The sequence below is a fragment of the Melospiza georgiana genome, unplaced genomic scaffold, assembly GCF_028018845.1.
Source record: "Melospiza georgiana isolate bMelGeo1 unplaced genomic scaffold, bMelGeo1.pri scaffold_29, whole genome shotgun sequence".
Taxonomy (NCBI): domain Eukaryota; kingdom Metazoa; phylum Chordata; class Aves; order Passeriformes; family Passerellidae; genus Melospiza; species Melospiza georgiana.
Window position 1 is genome coordinate 9,527,042 of NW_026652215.1, and position 15,876 is coordinate 9,542,917.

The following is a 15,876-nucleotide window of genomic DNA, read 5'->3' on the forward strand; positions in this document are numbered from 1 at the left end:
CTGGCCACACCATTCCTGAGCCAGGCCAGGAGCCATTTGCCTTCTTGGCCACCTGGTCACACTGATGGCTCATGTCCAGCCTGCTGTTCATCAGTCCCTGCAGGTCCCTTTCTGCCTGGCTGCTGTTCAGCCACTCCATCTCCAGCCTATAGCACTGGGGCCAAATTGCAGGGCCTGGTACTTGGATTTTTTAAACCTGAAATTGCTGGATTCAGCCCCTCAATCCAGCCTGTCCAGGTCTCTCTGCAAACCCTTCTATGCTCCCACAGATCAACACTCACATCCAGCTTGGTGTCATCTGCAAAGATATCCTAGGTTCCAGGGGCCCCCTCAGTGTCACAATGGCCTCTTGGTTACACCACGCCCTGCACTGTCACACTGTTCTCCTTGGGTCCATGAGACCATGCAGAGCAACAATGGTCTCCTTGGTTCCATGGGGCCCCAAAATGTGACAATGGACTCCTTGGTACCATGGGACTTCACATGTTCTTGTTGGTGCTGCAGTTTCACAGTGGCCCCTTGGTTCCATGAGGCCCCAGAGTGTCACAATGGCCCCATGGGTACATGAGGTCCCACACTGTCACCATGGTCTCTGTAGTTCCACAAGTCCCCTCAGTGTCACAATGGACTCCTTGTTTCCACGAGGCCACACAGTGTCACAACGTTCTTCCAGATCCCCTGAGGCCCCCTCGTGTCACAGTGGCCCCTTGGTGACACAGGATCCTGCACTGTCACAATGTCCCCTTAGTTCCATGAGGCCCTGCAGTGTCAGAATGGCCCCTTGGTTCCACTGGGCCCTGGAGTCTCCCAATGGTCTCCTTGGTGTTCTAGTGTCAAAATGGTGAAACCCCTTGGTTACACAAGGCCCTGCAGTATCACAATGGCCTCTGTGGTTCCACAAGGACCCAGAGTGTCACGGTGCACTGCCTGGTTCCATTTCGCTTCAGAGCACAACAGTGGATCCCTGGTTCTATGGGGCTGCATGGTGTTACCATGGTCCTCTTAGTTCCATGAGGCCTTGCAGTGTCACAGTGGCCCCAGAGTGTCCAAATTATGACAGAATGACAGAATCAAATAGGCTGGAAAAGACCTTTGGGATCATCAAGTCCAACCAATGCCCTAATACTGCCTTGTCACACAGACCATGGCGCTAAGTGCCGCTGAAGAGGGACAGGGACTCTGCCACCTCCCCCTGGCCAGCCATTCCAATTCTCACTTACCCTTTCTGTGAAGAACTCCTTCCTATTTTCCAGCCTGAACCTCCCCTGGTGCCGCTTAAGGCTGTGTCTTCTTGTCCTGCCCTCCAGCAGATCCACACTCACACCCAGCTTGGTGCCATCTGCAAGTTGTGAATGGTGGACTCGATCCCCTCACCCAGATCACCAGTGAAGATATTAAACAGGACTGGGCCCAGCACAGACCCCTGGGGGACACCACCAGTGCCTGGACACCAGCTGGGTGCAGCACCATCCCCACCACTCTCTGGGCCCAGCCTCCAGCCAGCTCTTAAATCTCCCAGCGAGGAGGGAACCTGCCCAAGCCGTGGCCTGCAGCTTTTCCAGGGAATGCTGTCAGAGAGTGTCAAAGGCTTTGCTGAATTCCAGGCACACAACATCCACAGCCTTTCCTGCATCCACAGATGGGTAACCTCATCATAAAAGGAGACCAGGTTGGTCAGGCAGGACCTGCCACCCCTAAATCCACGCTGCCTGGCTCTGATCCCTGGGCCATCCTGTGGGTGCCCTGTGATGGCACTCAGGGTGATCTGTTCCATAACCTTGCTGGGCACCAAGGTCAGGCTGACAGGCCTGGAGTTCCTCAGCTCGTCCTTCCAGCCCTTCTTGGGAATGGGCTCACACTGGCACCTCCAGTCCTCTGGGAGCTCCCTGCTGAGCCAGCACTGATGGTAAATGATGGAGAGCAGCTTGGGGAGCTCATCCACAGCTCCCTCATCCCCCTGGGATGGATTCCATCCAATCCCATACACCTGTGAGCATCTGAGTGGCTCAGCAGTTCACCAACTGCTCTCTCCTAGATTCCAGGGGCTGTTCTGCTCCCTGTGCCCATCTGCCAGCTCAGAAGAACACTTGTCCTGTGGACAACCTGTCCTAATATTGAAAGGTGCGGCAAATAAGGTGTTAAGTAGTTCAGCCTTTTCCTTATCGTTAGTTTCTATATTCTCCAGTGTGTCAAATAAAGAGTAGAGGTTCTCCTTATCCCATTGTTTGCTATTAATTTATTTATAGAAATATTTTCTATTATTTTTCACTGAAGTGTCCTGGGTAATCTCTAATACAGCTTTCACATCTCAACTTTTCTTTCAGCATGACCTAATAACATCCTTAAACACTTCCTAAGTGTCCTGACCTTCTGTCTAAAGGTGATGCTCCGTCTTTTTTCCCTTGACTTCCCACAAAAGTTCCATGGGCAGCCAGGCTAGACATTTTCCTCTCTAGCTCATCTTTTGCCACACTGGGACAGGCTGCTCCTTCCCCCTTAAGATTACTTTCTTGAAATGTCTCCATCCTTCCTGGACCCCTTGGTTTTTAAGGGCTGTTTCCCTTCAAAAAAATCAGTACCTGATTTGGTACTCCCCAAATCAGCATCCTAAATAGGCCAAAGTCTGCCCTTCCTAAATCCAGTGTAGAAGTTTTGTTGCTGCCCTTCCTTCTTTCGCAGAATATTGAAAACTTGATTATTTCATGGTCACTCTGTTCCAGGCAGCCTCTGAGCCCCACGTCTGCCACCAGCCCTTCTCTGTTTGTGAACAGTAGGACATAGAGTTTTCCTTGGCAGTGGGAATGTTACCAAAAATTTAGTAAAAACAGAAAACTCCTAAACCCCAATGCAGCATTAAGAATCAGCATTCTTTATTCAGCTGGATGCACGGGGGAGAGCTCCTCCCAAAGCCCTGAAGGCTGAGTGCAGGAAAGTTTCTGTTTATATTCTGTATATTGCACACATATACATTGATTTTCACAGACTAAACATAAATATGATAATCATTTCCCCAAAATCATTAACATATTTCCCCTCCCCTTAACCCATGTGTTCTTCTGTCCTGGGGTCTCTCTGGTGGTCCCTGGTGGTCGTGGACTCCAATGTTCCCATGGGCCTGGCTGAGCTGGCAGGACACTGAGGCTGCTGAACTTCCAGTTCCCCTTCTCACACAATGGGCACTGTGTGGTTTCCATAGGCCTGGGGTTTTGGAGAACAAGCTCCAGGTGTCAGCTCACCTGGTGGAGACAATTTATCATCTGGTATCATGAGGTGACAGAGTGGGCTATGACATCACAGAGTGGGTCATGTGAGATTATCGAGAATTATGACATGATAGACTGCCTCTGTGATGTCATAGAGCGGGCTGTGATATCACAGGCCAGAGATCTGGCATCACAGAGCAGAATATTACATCACAGAGTTGGCTGTGACATCAGAGACGAGCTGTGTGACATTAGAGAATGGGCTATGCTATCATAGAGCAGGCTGTGACATCCCAACAGGCTGGGTCAGGTCACTGGGTTGGTCACTCTGCCCAAGCTCCCCCTCACAATTTCTCCCAACAACTCCAATGCTGTTCATGCCCAGCAGGGTCCCTGTCCCCCAGGATCCCCCCGGGCCACCTGGAGCCACAGCCTCCACCAAAGGATGTTCCACAGGATCCACCCCAGAGCCTGACATGGGGACAGGGGGCCAGGGCTGTGTGACCAGGACATCAAGGATGGGGATTATCCAGGTCACTGTGGCCTGGGTTGGGTCCCCAGGGCAGGAAAGATGTCTGGCAGCTGGAGCAGGGTCTGGGAAGGGCCTCCAAGGTGGGGCTAAAGCCCTTGGGCTGTGAGCAGAGGCTGAGGGAGCTGGGCTTGTCCAGCCTGGAGCAGGGAAGGCTGAGGGGCTCCTCATCCCAGCCCGGCAGTGCCAGTGAGGAGGGGATGGAGAACACAGAGTCAGGATCTTTACCGGGGGGACGGGGGGATGGGGGGAGACAAAATCCAATGGGTGGAAGTGGAAAGAGGAGAGATCAGCCAGGACAGGAGGAGATGAAATGAGTCAGGCTGGTTTCAGCATTTCCTCAACAGGAAAAGCAGCCTGACCTCCCTTCTCCATCCACCACTGGAAGCTTTCCAAATCAGGAATTGTTGGAGCTGTTTTTCCCCCACTCCAGATTGAGCATCCTGATGCAAGAACTTAATTGTGTTTATATCTATCATAGAACCATGTTTGTCTGAAAGTAATTTTAGTATGGAAATCACTTGTGGATGGTGGATTCATCCGGTGTGTCGTGGGTTGACAGCCTTTATCCCAATATCGTGTGTTGTGTCTGGCAGCTGTGCCTTTTCTCTCTTCCCCCCCCCCGGCCGTCTTGCTGCGGCGGGGCGGGGAAGAGAGGGGGGGAGTGTTTGACCAGGCCTTTTTGGCTTTTGGGCTTTTTGCTGCTTGGCTTGGCTAGCCGCTTTGCTTGCTTGCTTTCTGCTTTTTGCGCTGTTTTTTTTCTTTTCTTTTGTTCCCTCTTTCTTACCCTCCCCTGAAGATACTGGACCGGTTCCGGACCTGACCTGAGACGTCCAGGACATCTGGAGCTTGCAAGAGAAGCTTGAAGCCCTCACCATACACAGTCTGTTTCTTTCCTTTTCTTGTGTTGGGGAGTGTTCTTTTGTTACTTGTAAATAAATAGGTTTTGTTTTCCACTTTGCTCCTCCGAGAAATTCCTTCCCGAACCCGGTGTTGGGGGAGGGGTGGTTGGAGGTTTGTTTTGTTTTGGGGGGCTCCCTTTTGGAGATTTCCCCTAATTTGTTCTAAACCAGGACAATATACTTTTTGGTGCGTTGGCCGGGAAACGGAGGCCAAAAAAACAGTGGAAAAAAAACCTATAACAATAATATTTTGGTTTTGGCTATTTTGGTGGGCATATTGGTGATTCATAATGTCATTTGGAGTGGAAGCTTGCCGGTATTTCTGGTCCCTAGGGGTTTTTGAAGTTTTAATACTTTTGTGGTCCCTGGGGTTATTTCCTTACCCAAAAATAGCTCTGATGTTGTCCCTAATAAGTAGCTTTTGTAAGCGGGGGGCACTAACCAGAATAGTCATTGTGCTGGTCTTATGTGTGATGATGTGTCGGATAAAAATGCTGGACTTTATTTCAGGAATGTATGGATTGCTGTTATGGTTGTTTACTCAGTTTGTTTGGGGAGAAGAAGGGGAAGGGGCTTTTCAGCCTTTGTCCTCCTTCTTGTCCTCCAAATTGTTGACATCTCTATTAGAAAATACTGAATTTCCCCTGAGTTTGAAAGAAACCATCTTTCTGGCATTTAATTTATTAAGCCTTTTCTATACTGTCTGGAGTGTGTATAAAATGAAGACTGAGATTTCTAGAGGGGTTAGAGACACTCCTGACTTAGGAGTAAAACAAAGCAGGAAAAATCTTGACTGGAGTGGGAAATGGGAGGACATGGGCCAGACTTTAAAGGAATTTTCCGATCCTATAGATTGGGACTTTCCATCTGATCAAATTCAGGATCCAGTCGAGGTGGCAAAGTATTTGAGGGAGAAGTGCCATGGTAATACTAAGGAGGAAAGGGTAACTGCAGTGAGCTGGGCCTTGGCGTTTGTTTACCGTACTCTGCTAGATACTGTGGAGCAGCAGATAGCAGAAAGGGAACAGGGAGATAAGTTAGTTACTATCCCAGTGACCCAGGCTGCAGCTAAAATCCCAGGCTCCAGGCTAGCAGCTGAATCAGACAATAGGCCCCAACCCATGGCTGTTGCAGCTAATACAAGAGGTGGAAAGTGTAAAGGCAAGACTGATCGAAAGGTGGAGGATGATGATGATGATGCAGGAGAAGGACCCTCACCAAAATCAGAGGCCACATCAAGGGGCACAGAATCTGGAGCTAATATTGACTCCTTTTCTCTGAAGGACCTCAGAGGCCTAAGAAAGGATTACAGACGACAACCTGACGAATCTATAATTAGTTGGTTAGTCCGCCTTTGGGATGCTGCAGGGGAGGTTACAATTTTGGATGGTACTGAAGCGAGGCATTTGGGATCCCTGTCACATGATCCTGTCATTGATCAAGGTATGATGAGGGGGGCTAACCCTCACAGCCTCTGGGAACGGGTCCTAAGAAGCGTAGCAGAACGATACCTGTGTACGGATGATCTCTATATGCAGCAGACACGGTGGCAGACCATAGAACAGGCGATCCAACGCCTGAGAGAGATGGCGGTGGCAGAGCTCATTTTCTCAGATGATACAACAACTAGGAATCCGGACCTGGTACCATGCACACCTATAATGTGGAGGAAACTTGTGCGACTTGGGCCACCTGAACACGCTTCTGCCCTAGCAATAATGAAGCGGGATGATACATATGAGACTGTGCTCGATATGGCAAAGAAGCTTCGAGCGTATGCAGATGCTGTGCATGGCCCAACTCATGCCAGAATTGCAGCAGTGGAAACCCGACTGCAGAAACTAGAGGACAAAATAGAGAAGAATCATAAGAAACTCCGGGAAGAGATTAAGGAGGACCTTATTCAAATCTCAGCTGTACAAATTAGAGGCCCTGGTGTCCAACGCTGGCGCTCCTTTGATGGGGAGAGAAGGTACATCCCACGGGCTGAGTTATGGGCTTTTCTGCGTGAGTCTGGAGAAGACATGAGGAGATGGGACAGAAAACCCACCGCTGCTTTGGCACAACGGGTGCATGATTTGAAGAAAAGAGAAAGTATCACCAAAAGGATAGCAGCTCCGGTCGCTCGTAGCCGAGATGTTAAGTATGCTGATGACAATGACATGTCCGATCCCCTTGAAGGAACTTCTAAGGCATATGCCCAAGGAAAGAAGGACAATCTGGCTTAGAGGGGCCCTGCCTCCAGCCAGGAAGAGGCACGGGAGAACCGGGTTTTCTGGAAGGTGTGGATCAGATGGCCTGGCACATCAGAGCCACAAGACTATGAAGCATTGGTTGACCCTGGATCACAGTGTACCTTAATGCCATCAGAACACGTGGGGACAGAACCTGTTTCCATTGCTGGAGTGACAGGGGGATCACAACAGTTGACTTTGTTGGAAGCTGAGGTGAGCTTGACTGGGAAGGAGTGGCAGGAACATCCGATTGTGACTGGTCCAGAGGCTCCGTGTATTTTGGGCATAGACTTCCTCCGGAATGGCTATTACAAAGATCCTAAGGGATTCAGGTGGGCTTTTGGAATAGCTGCAGTGGAGATAGAGGGTATTAAACAATTGAATACCTTGTCTGGACTATCAGAGAACCCATCTGCAGTAGGACTCTTGAAGGTAGAGGAACAACGAGTGCCAATTGCCACCTCAACAGTGCACCGCAGGCAGTACCGGACGAATCGAGATGCCGTGATCCCCATCCACAAAATGATCCGAGAGCTGGAGAGCCAAGGGGTGGTCAGTAAAACCCACTCACCCTTCAACAGCCCTATCTGGCCCGTGCGAAAATCTGACGGAGAATGGAGATTGACTGTGGACTACCGTGCCTTGAATGAAGTGACTCCACCACTGAGTGCGGCTGTACCGGACATACTGGAACTGCAGTATGAGCTGGAGTCCAAGGCAGCAAAGTGGTATGCGACCATCGATATTGCTAAAGTGTTTTTCTCCATCCCTCTGGCAGCAGAATGCAGGCCTCAGTTTGCTTTTACATGGAGGGGAGTGCAGTATACCTGGAACCGACTGCCCCAGGGGTGGAAACACAGTCCTACCATCTGTCATGGACTGATCCAGGCTGCACTAGAAGAGGGTGAGTCTCCAGAACATTTACAATATATTGATGATATCATTGTTTGGGGGAACACGGCAATAGAAGTGTTCGAGAAAGGAGAGAAGATAATTCATATTCTCTTGGAAGCCAGATTTGCCATTAAGAAGAGCAAAGTCAAGGGACCTGCCCGAGAAATTCAGTTTTTGGGAGTGAAGTGGCAAGATGGACGGCGTCAGATTCCTGCAGATGTTATTAACAAAATCACTGCTATGTCCCCACCAACTGATAAGAAGGAAACACAAGCTTTCTTAGGTGCTATAGGTTTCTGGAGGATGCACATCCCTGAGTATAGTCAGATTGTGAGACCCCTTTATCTGGTTACCCGCAAGAAGAACAACTTCCATTGGGGCCCTGAGCAGCAGCAAGCTTTCATCCAAATCAAGCAGGAGATCACTCATGCTGTAGCCCTTGGTCCAGTCAGGACGGGACCAGATGTGAAGAACGTGCTCTACTCTGCAGCCGGGAGCCATGGTCTGTCCTGGAGCCTTTGGCAGAAGGTGCCTGGCGAGACCCGAGGCCGACCATTGGGATTTTGGAGTCGGAGCTACAGGGGGTCTGAAGATAACTATACTCCAACAGAAAAGGAAATCTTGGCCGCCTATGAAGGAGTCCAAGCCGCCTCAGAGGTGATTGGTACAGAGGCACAACTCCTTCTGGCACCCCGACTACCGGTGCTGGGATGGATGTTCAGAGGAAAGGTTCCCTCTACCCACCATGCCACCAATGCTACTTGGAGTAAGTGGATTGCCCTCATTACGCAGCGCGCTCGAATTGGGAAGTTAAATCGCCCTGGGATCCTGGAAATAATTACAAATTGGCCCGAAGGTGAAAGCTTTAGTGTCGCGGATGAGGAACAAGAGCCAGTGACCCGGGTTGAGGAAGCTCCGCCATACAATCAGTTACCAGCAGAAGAAACGCGTTACGCTCTATTCACCGATGGTTCTTGTCGCGTCATAGGGATGAAACGGAGGTGGAAAGCAGCTGTATGGAGTCCCACTCGATGGGTTGCAGAGGCTACTGAAGGAGAAGGCGAATCCAGTCAATTTGCTGAAATCAAAGCTATTCAACTGGCCCTAGGTATTGCAGAGAGAGAGAAGTGGCCAAGGCTCTATTTGTATACCGATTCGTGGATGGCAGCCAACACTCTATGGGGATGGCTGAAGAGATGGAAAGAGGCGAACTGGCAGCGAAGAGGAAAACCAATTTGGGCTGCGGAAGAGTGGAAAGATATCGCTACTCGGTTAGAGAAGTTACCTGTGAAGGTTCGCCATGTAGATGCCCATGTCCCCAGAAGCAGAGCTAATGAAGAGCAGCAAAACAACCAGCAAGTACATCAGGCTGCAAAGATAGGGGAGTTGAAGATAGATCTCGACTGGGAGCATAAGGGAGAGTTATTCTTAGCACGATGGGCCCATGATGCCTCAGGCCACGAGGGTAGAGATGCCACCTACAAGTGGGCACGAGACCGAGGGGTGGATCTAACCATGGACAGTATCTCTCAGGTTATTCGTGACTGTGAGACGTGTGCTGCCATTAAGCAGGCCAAGCGGGTGAAGCCCCTCTGGTATGGGGGGCGGTGGTCTAAGTACAAATACGGGGAGGCCTGGCAGATTGATTACATCACACTGCCTCAAACCCGCCAGGGCAAGCGCTATGTACTGACCATGGTAGAAGCCACCACGGGATGGTTGGAAACCTACCCTGTGTCTCATGCCACAGCCCGTAACACTATCTTGGGCCTTGAAAAGCAGGTCCTTTGGAGGCATGGTACTCCCGAGAGAATTGAGTCGGATAATGGGACTCATTTTAAAAACCATCTTATTAATACTTGGGCTAGGGAACATGGCATCGAGTGGATATACCATATCCCCTATCATGCACCAGCTGCAGGGAAGGTGGAAAGGTATAGTGGATTGTTAAAAACCACCTTAAAAGCATTGGGTGGGGGGTCTTTAAAAAACTGGGAGCAGCATTTAGCAAAGGCTACCTGGTTAGTTAACACTCGAGGTTCCACCAACCGAGCAGGTCCTGCTCAGTCTGAGCTCCTTAATATAGTAGATGGAGATAAAGCCCCAGTGGCCCATGTCAGAGGTTTGTTGGGAAAGACAGTATGGATCAACCCTGCCTCGAGTACAGACAAACCCATCTGTGGGATTGTCTTTGCTCAAGGACCAGGTTATACATGGTGGATAATGCAGAAAGATGGAACAACACGGTGTGTGCCTCAGGGAGACCTGATTGTGGGATGAGACTCATATATGAATGTCATTGTTTGTTGAATGTGAGACAGAAGGAAACTGTAAGTGTCAAAAGTCTGAGCAAGTAAGATGAGAGGAATGCGTAAGTGTCAAAGGTGTGAGTAAGTGAAATGAAAGTTTTTATTGTATATTCACGATATGGGATAAGGGGTGGAGTGTCGTGGGTTGACAGCCTTTATCCCAATATCGTGTGTTGTGTCTGGCAGCTGTGCCTTTTCTCTCTTCCCCCCCCCCGGCCGTCTTGCTGCGGCGGGGCGGGGAAGAGAGGGGGGGAGTGTTTGACCAGGCCTTTTTGGCTTTTGGGCTTTTTGCTGCTTGGCTTGGCTAGCCGCTTTGCTTGCTTGCTTTCTGCTTTTTGCGCTGTTTTTTTTCTTTTCTTTTGTTCCCTCTTTCTTACCCTCCCCTGAAGATACTGGACCGGTTCCGGACCTGACCTGAGACGTCCAGGACATCTGGAGCTTGCAAGAGAAGCTTGAAGCCCTCACCATACACAGTCTGTTTCTTTCCTTTTCTTGTGTTGGGGAGTGTTCTTTTGTTACTTGTAAATAAATAGGTTTTGTTTTCCACTTTGCTCCTCCGAGAAATTCCTTCCCGAACCCGGTGTTGGGGGAGGGGTGGTTGGAGGTTTGTTTTGTTTTGGGGGGCTCCCTTTTGGAGATTTCCCCTAATTTGTCCTAAACCAGGACAGGGTGCTGCAGGGACATAGCACATGGCTCAGGGAAGAGTGTGATTGTTATTAAATTGTGTCCTGTTCCTCTGTGGTCTGTTGGCCATGAAGAGAAAGTTTCTGTGCCTCTGAGTCTCACCAGTTCCTGACGCCCAAAGGACACAAACCTGATGAGTTGTGATTCCCACTCCAGTGGTGGCACCTGGACCTCCCTCCATCCCCAGAGCAGAGCTCCCTTGTCCCAGAGAGTCCCTGGCAAATGAGGGATGAAGGAAACAGGACAGGCTGTGGGGATCAGGGGAAGGGCAGAGCCAGGGAGAAGAATGACTTTTGCATTTGATGGAGCTGTGCCTTCCCTTGGCTTTGTTGGCTGTCAAGAAATGAACATCCCTCTGTGTCTCGGGCAGCTCCTTCTCCAAGGAAAGCAGGTGGGAGTTGGAGCCAAGGAGCTGAAAGCTGCAGGTACAGCCTGGGCTGGAGGGAGCTCAGATTTGCACAAGGCTGCTCTGAGTGCCAGGGCTTGGATGGGGGAAATGGTGGGGTGGGGGTAGGGACAGAGTCTGAATGATTGTCAGCCATGGAGGGTCTTGATTTTCATATCTATTCCAACTGCATGAGGAGGTACTTGGATTCAGTGTCAGTTGGAGGAAAAAAAAAACTAAACAGGACCTAAGAAATCTTTTCTTGCTGTCTTTTTAAATATCATGTGTTCACTTTAAATACACTTCTGAGATCTACTTAACTACAAATTATTTGGAAACTGAAATCAAATTATTCCCAGAGGCTTGGCTTGTCAAGGTGTTCTGAATGTTAATGAGTCCTGGGACACTGAATTCCTGCACTGAAGAGCTGAAGGCTGAACAAGCCTCTGCAGCAGGAAAATTCAGCAGCAGCCTCCAAGGTGCTGAGGATGTCAGCAGCCCCCACTGAGGCCATCCCTGCCCAGAGACCGTGGGGGAATGGGCAGACAAGGAGAGCGTCCCTGGGGCTGGGGCAGCACAACTCAGAGGCAGCAGCGGCTCCAGCTGGGAAATGGAGTGTGGAATGGGGCTGGGAAAGCCCTGCCTGGGCTGTGCCAAGCAGGACACACAAGCCCTGACTCCCATTCCCCAAAAAACTCTCTCAAGGAGACATTTGAAAGGAATTACCATTGTTTGTGTAGTCTGGGTTTGACTCCCTGAAGAAATACCAACAATAGATTCTCAGGAGCTCAGAAGAACAAAACAGTCATTATTGGCAATTTTGGGAAATCAGAGAAACTTCTGCAAATGTTTTATTATGACATTTTAGTGGTTTTGTTTTGTTAATTTAAGTTTTCTCTATTCTTGAGATTTCTTAATTAATGTATTGGTGAGTGTGGTGGGTTTTAGTGTCAGTTAATTATTTATACTTTTTTTTGTTGTGAGATAGGATTATGAGAAAGGTATAGTAGGCTTAAAATTTTTAAAGGATATAAAAAATTTTATTAAAATTTAATTAAAAAATAAATAAGTAGTAAGAATTAAGGTAAACTCTTTAGAATACCTTTTTTCTTTACATTTTTTCTTTTTATTGACAATGTAAAGAAAGTAAAATTCAACTTAAAATTAACTTAAATATAACTTAAAACTTCTAGTTCATTGACTATTTCTAGAATAGCCTTTTTTTAGTTTACTTCGGGAGAGAAGTTTTTCTTGTTTAGTTGTGAAGTTTTTTTACAAGAGGAAAAGATATTTTTTGTGATTCTTAATTTTGTTATGGATAACAGTCTTCTGGGGAACTTTGTTATTGTGAAGTGGTTTTTATTGCTACAAGATTGTTAACAGCTTGTTGATGGGCCATGTCGACTTATGAGGTGTTGTTTCAAAGAGTAATCCTTTAAAGGTAAAAAATTTTGTTACTTATTCTAAAATTATTTTTATCTTTTGGAAGACATCTTCTTGTGGGGATACTGGATTACTTTTTCTTTCTGTTTAAAATTTTTATGAATTCCAGTTATTTTATCATTTCTTTATTTTAGTATGGAGGGTTTTGAAGGATATTAATTTGAGGGGTTTTGTATATGTTTTATATTATTATGAGACAGAGTTTTTTCTTTATAGTTTATAAGAGGATTTTAGTTTTAAGATGAAGGTGTTTTTTCTTCTTTTGTGCTTGCAATTTAATTTCTCCTTTACGAACTTTGTTGGTTTTATGGTTTTTTTTTAATGCGCTTGTATTTTCTTTTTCTTTTACTTCAGGCAGGATTGAAATATTGAAAGGGTTAACACCTGACCTGCCAGTAACTTGTGGTGGAAGTTGTGGTTGTGCTGTGTTAGCATTGGTTTTATGGTTTGTTTTTCGGTTTTTTGTGTTTAATTTTAGTTGTAGGGTTACTTTGTAGGTTTTAGGACTTTTTAGTTTAATTGTGTTGGGAGGAAGGTATTTGAAGGTAAGATTTTAATAGGTGTGGCTAGCTTTGTTCTGGTTGGGGTTTTGTAGCCTCTTTTGTTTTCCTGTTTGGGAGTTGTTGGGGTTTGGTTTGGTTAGAATGGAGCTGATGGGCGGGGGGCAGCCTGGAGAGGGGGGAAGGGGCTCAGCCCATGGCAGAGTTTCTTGGTTTGGTTTGGTTTGGTTTGGTTTGGTTTGGTTTGGTTTGGTTTGGTTTGGTTTGGTTTGGTTTGGTTTGGTTTGGTTTGGTTTGGTTTGGCTGAGATAGGGGCTGTGGCCAGGGCCTGCTGCTTCTTTGCTGAATGGAAAAGAAAGAGGAGATTCCTAGGGTTTTTTCATCTTTAACATTTGTCTTTCACAGAGGCGAGGTCAGTATCTCACTTGTTTAACAGATTGTCAGTTACACAAAAAGTTTTGAAATACTTTTTAAAATTCTTCTTATGTCAAACTGCCACAGACATTCAATCAACAAAAAACACTTCTCAAAGCATTGACTTGGCCCATTCAACTTCACGAACTTCAAGCCTGTTCAATGTAATGTTAATCAATATTGCCGGAGCACAGAAACAGAAGAAGCAGACACAGAGAGAAAGACAAAAAAGATACAGAGGAGCATTCACACAGCCACAAACTCCTGCATTCTAGCACTGTTCAGATGGAAATTCCAAGAGGAGGTTGGGTCAAGATGTGTGCTTGCCTTGTGGTCAGCCTCAAATACCCCTTGGTCTTCCTGGGCCCTTCCCCCAGGTGGGACTTGGGCTCATTTGGTCCCTCAGGAGCTGGGCTGGGGCTGCAGAGGTGGCTGTGGAGCATTGCCTGTGCTGTGCCAGGGACTGGCAGCCACTGCTGGGCTGGGATAGAGGCTCTGGGGGGATTGGGGTTCCAGGGCATGGCAGTGCTGGGCTTAAAGGGCAGGGCAGGGCTGGACCTGCCCCTTCCTTCCCCTCAGACGAAGTGTTTCCAGCCAACAATCTCCTCCTGCCTGTCAAAATGGACAATGTTGGAGGTGAAATCCCAATTCTGGCCATGGGCACATGGATGAGAAGGACAGCTCTATTCTATAGCACAGAGCCCCAGTGTTTAGAGGTCAGGTGAAAGCCTCACTAGACCAAGACCAGCCAGACTTGTCAGTAAGGGCAGATTTTGTCTGGAAGCATTCTTTGGACATAGGGAATTTTGGAGGTGGAAGCCCAATCTCGGCCATGGGCACCTAGAGAAGCAGGACAGTTCTCTCCCATGGGAAGGAGAGCATGGAGCCTCCCCCAATGTTTTGGGGACAGATGAGAGGTGACCATTGTGAAACTACTGCCAGCCAGACTTGTCCTGGCAATATTCCCATGGGAACAATCCCTGGATATAAGGAACTTTGGAGGTGAAATCCCAATTCTGGCCATGGGTGTCTGGAGCAGAAGGACAGTTCTTTTCCATAGGAAGGAAAGTACAGAGCCCCAGTGTTTCAGCAGCAGATGAGAAGAGACTCTCAACATGCCAAGGTCAGCTGGATCAGTCACATGACCCCTGGGGGGCCAAAACAGCCAAATCTGTTCCATGTTCCATTAGTTTTGTAGTGCCCCATAGTGTCACAATGGTGCCTTAGATCCATGACACCCCACAGTGCCACAATGGTTACTTGTTTCCATGGGGTCCAACAATGCCACAATGGCCCCTAGATAACAGAAGGCCCTGCAGCGTCACAATGGTCGCAACAATTCCATGGGGCCTTGCAGTGTCACAATGGTCTCCATGGTTCCCCAGGCCCCACAGTGTCACATTACTCCTCTGTTCCATGAGTCCTGCAATGTCACAATGAACCTTTGGACCCTGGGGGTTTGCAGTGTCACAATGGTCTCCTTTGGCTCCACAGTGTCACAATGGACCATTGATGACAGGAGGCCACTCTGTGTCGCCCTGGAGCTTTGGTTCCATGCAGCCCTGAAGTGTCACAATGGTCTCCTTTGGTTGCCCAGTGTCACAATGGACCACTGATGACATGAGACCCTGCAGTGTCACAACGGATCTTTGGTTCCATGCAGCCCTGCAGTGTCACAAAGGCCTATTGGTTTCACAAGGCCCCACAATATCACAATGGTCCTCCCAGGGTCACAATGGTCTCACTGGTTCCATGAGGCTTCACAGTCTCACAATGCTTTGCTTGTTCCATGGGGCTTCATATTGTCACAATGGTCTCTGTGATTCCATGGGCCCCTCAGTGTCACAATATCCCTTTGGTTCCATGAGGCTGTAAAGTGTCTTAATTGTCTTTTCATGGTTAAACGAGGCCTTGCAATGTCACAATCAACCTTTGGTTCCATGGAGTCCCACAGTGTCACAATGGCCACCTGGTTCCATGACACCACAAAGTGTCATAATGGTCTCCATGGTTCCATGAGGCCCAGTGGTGTCACAATGGACCCTTGGTTTGATGGGGCCTCTCAGTGTCACAATGATCTCTACATTCCATGGAGCCACACAGCGTCAGTACAGTCCCCTTGGTTCCATGAGGCCCAGCAATGTCACAGTGGTCTCCATGACTCCATGAGACCTCACAGTGTCACAATGGTCCCTTGTTCTCACAGGGCCCCACAGTGTCACAATGGTCCCTTGGTCTCACAGGGCCCCACAGTGTCACAATAGTCCCTTGGTTCCATGGCCCTGTGACTTCTGCATTCCCCCCTCCCCTTCTCAGGCCGCCCTGCCAGCTGAGAAATGCTCCTTGGGCCTCGGCCTTGGCCAACAGCCCCTGGGCTCA

The 15,876-nt window shown here is 48.4% G+C and overlaps 1 protein-coding gene across 1 annotated transcript in view; it reads left to right on the forward strand.

Moving 5' to 3' along the window:
• LOC131096425 (uncharacterized) overlaps positions 1–15,876 on the forward strand; it is a 1,435,131-nt gene that overhangs the window by 1,168,112 nt on the left and 251,143 nt on the right.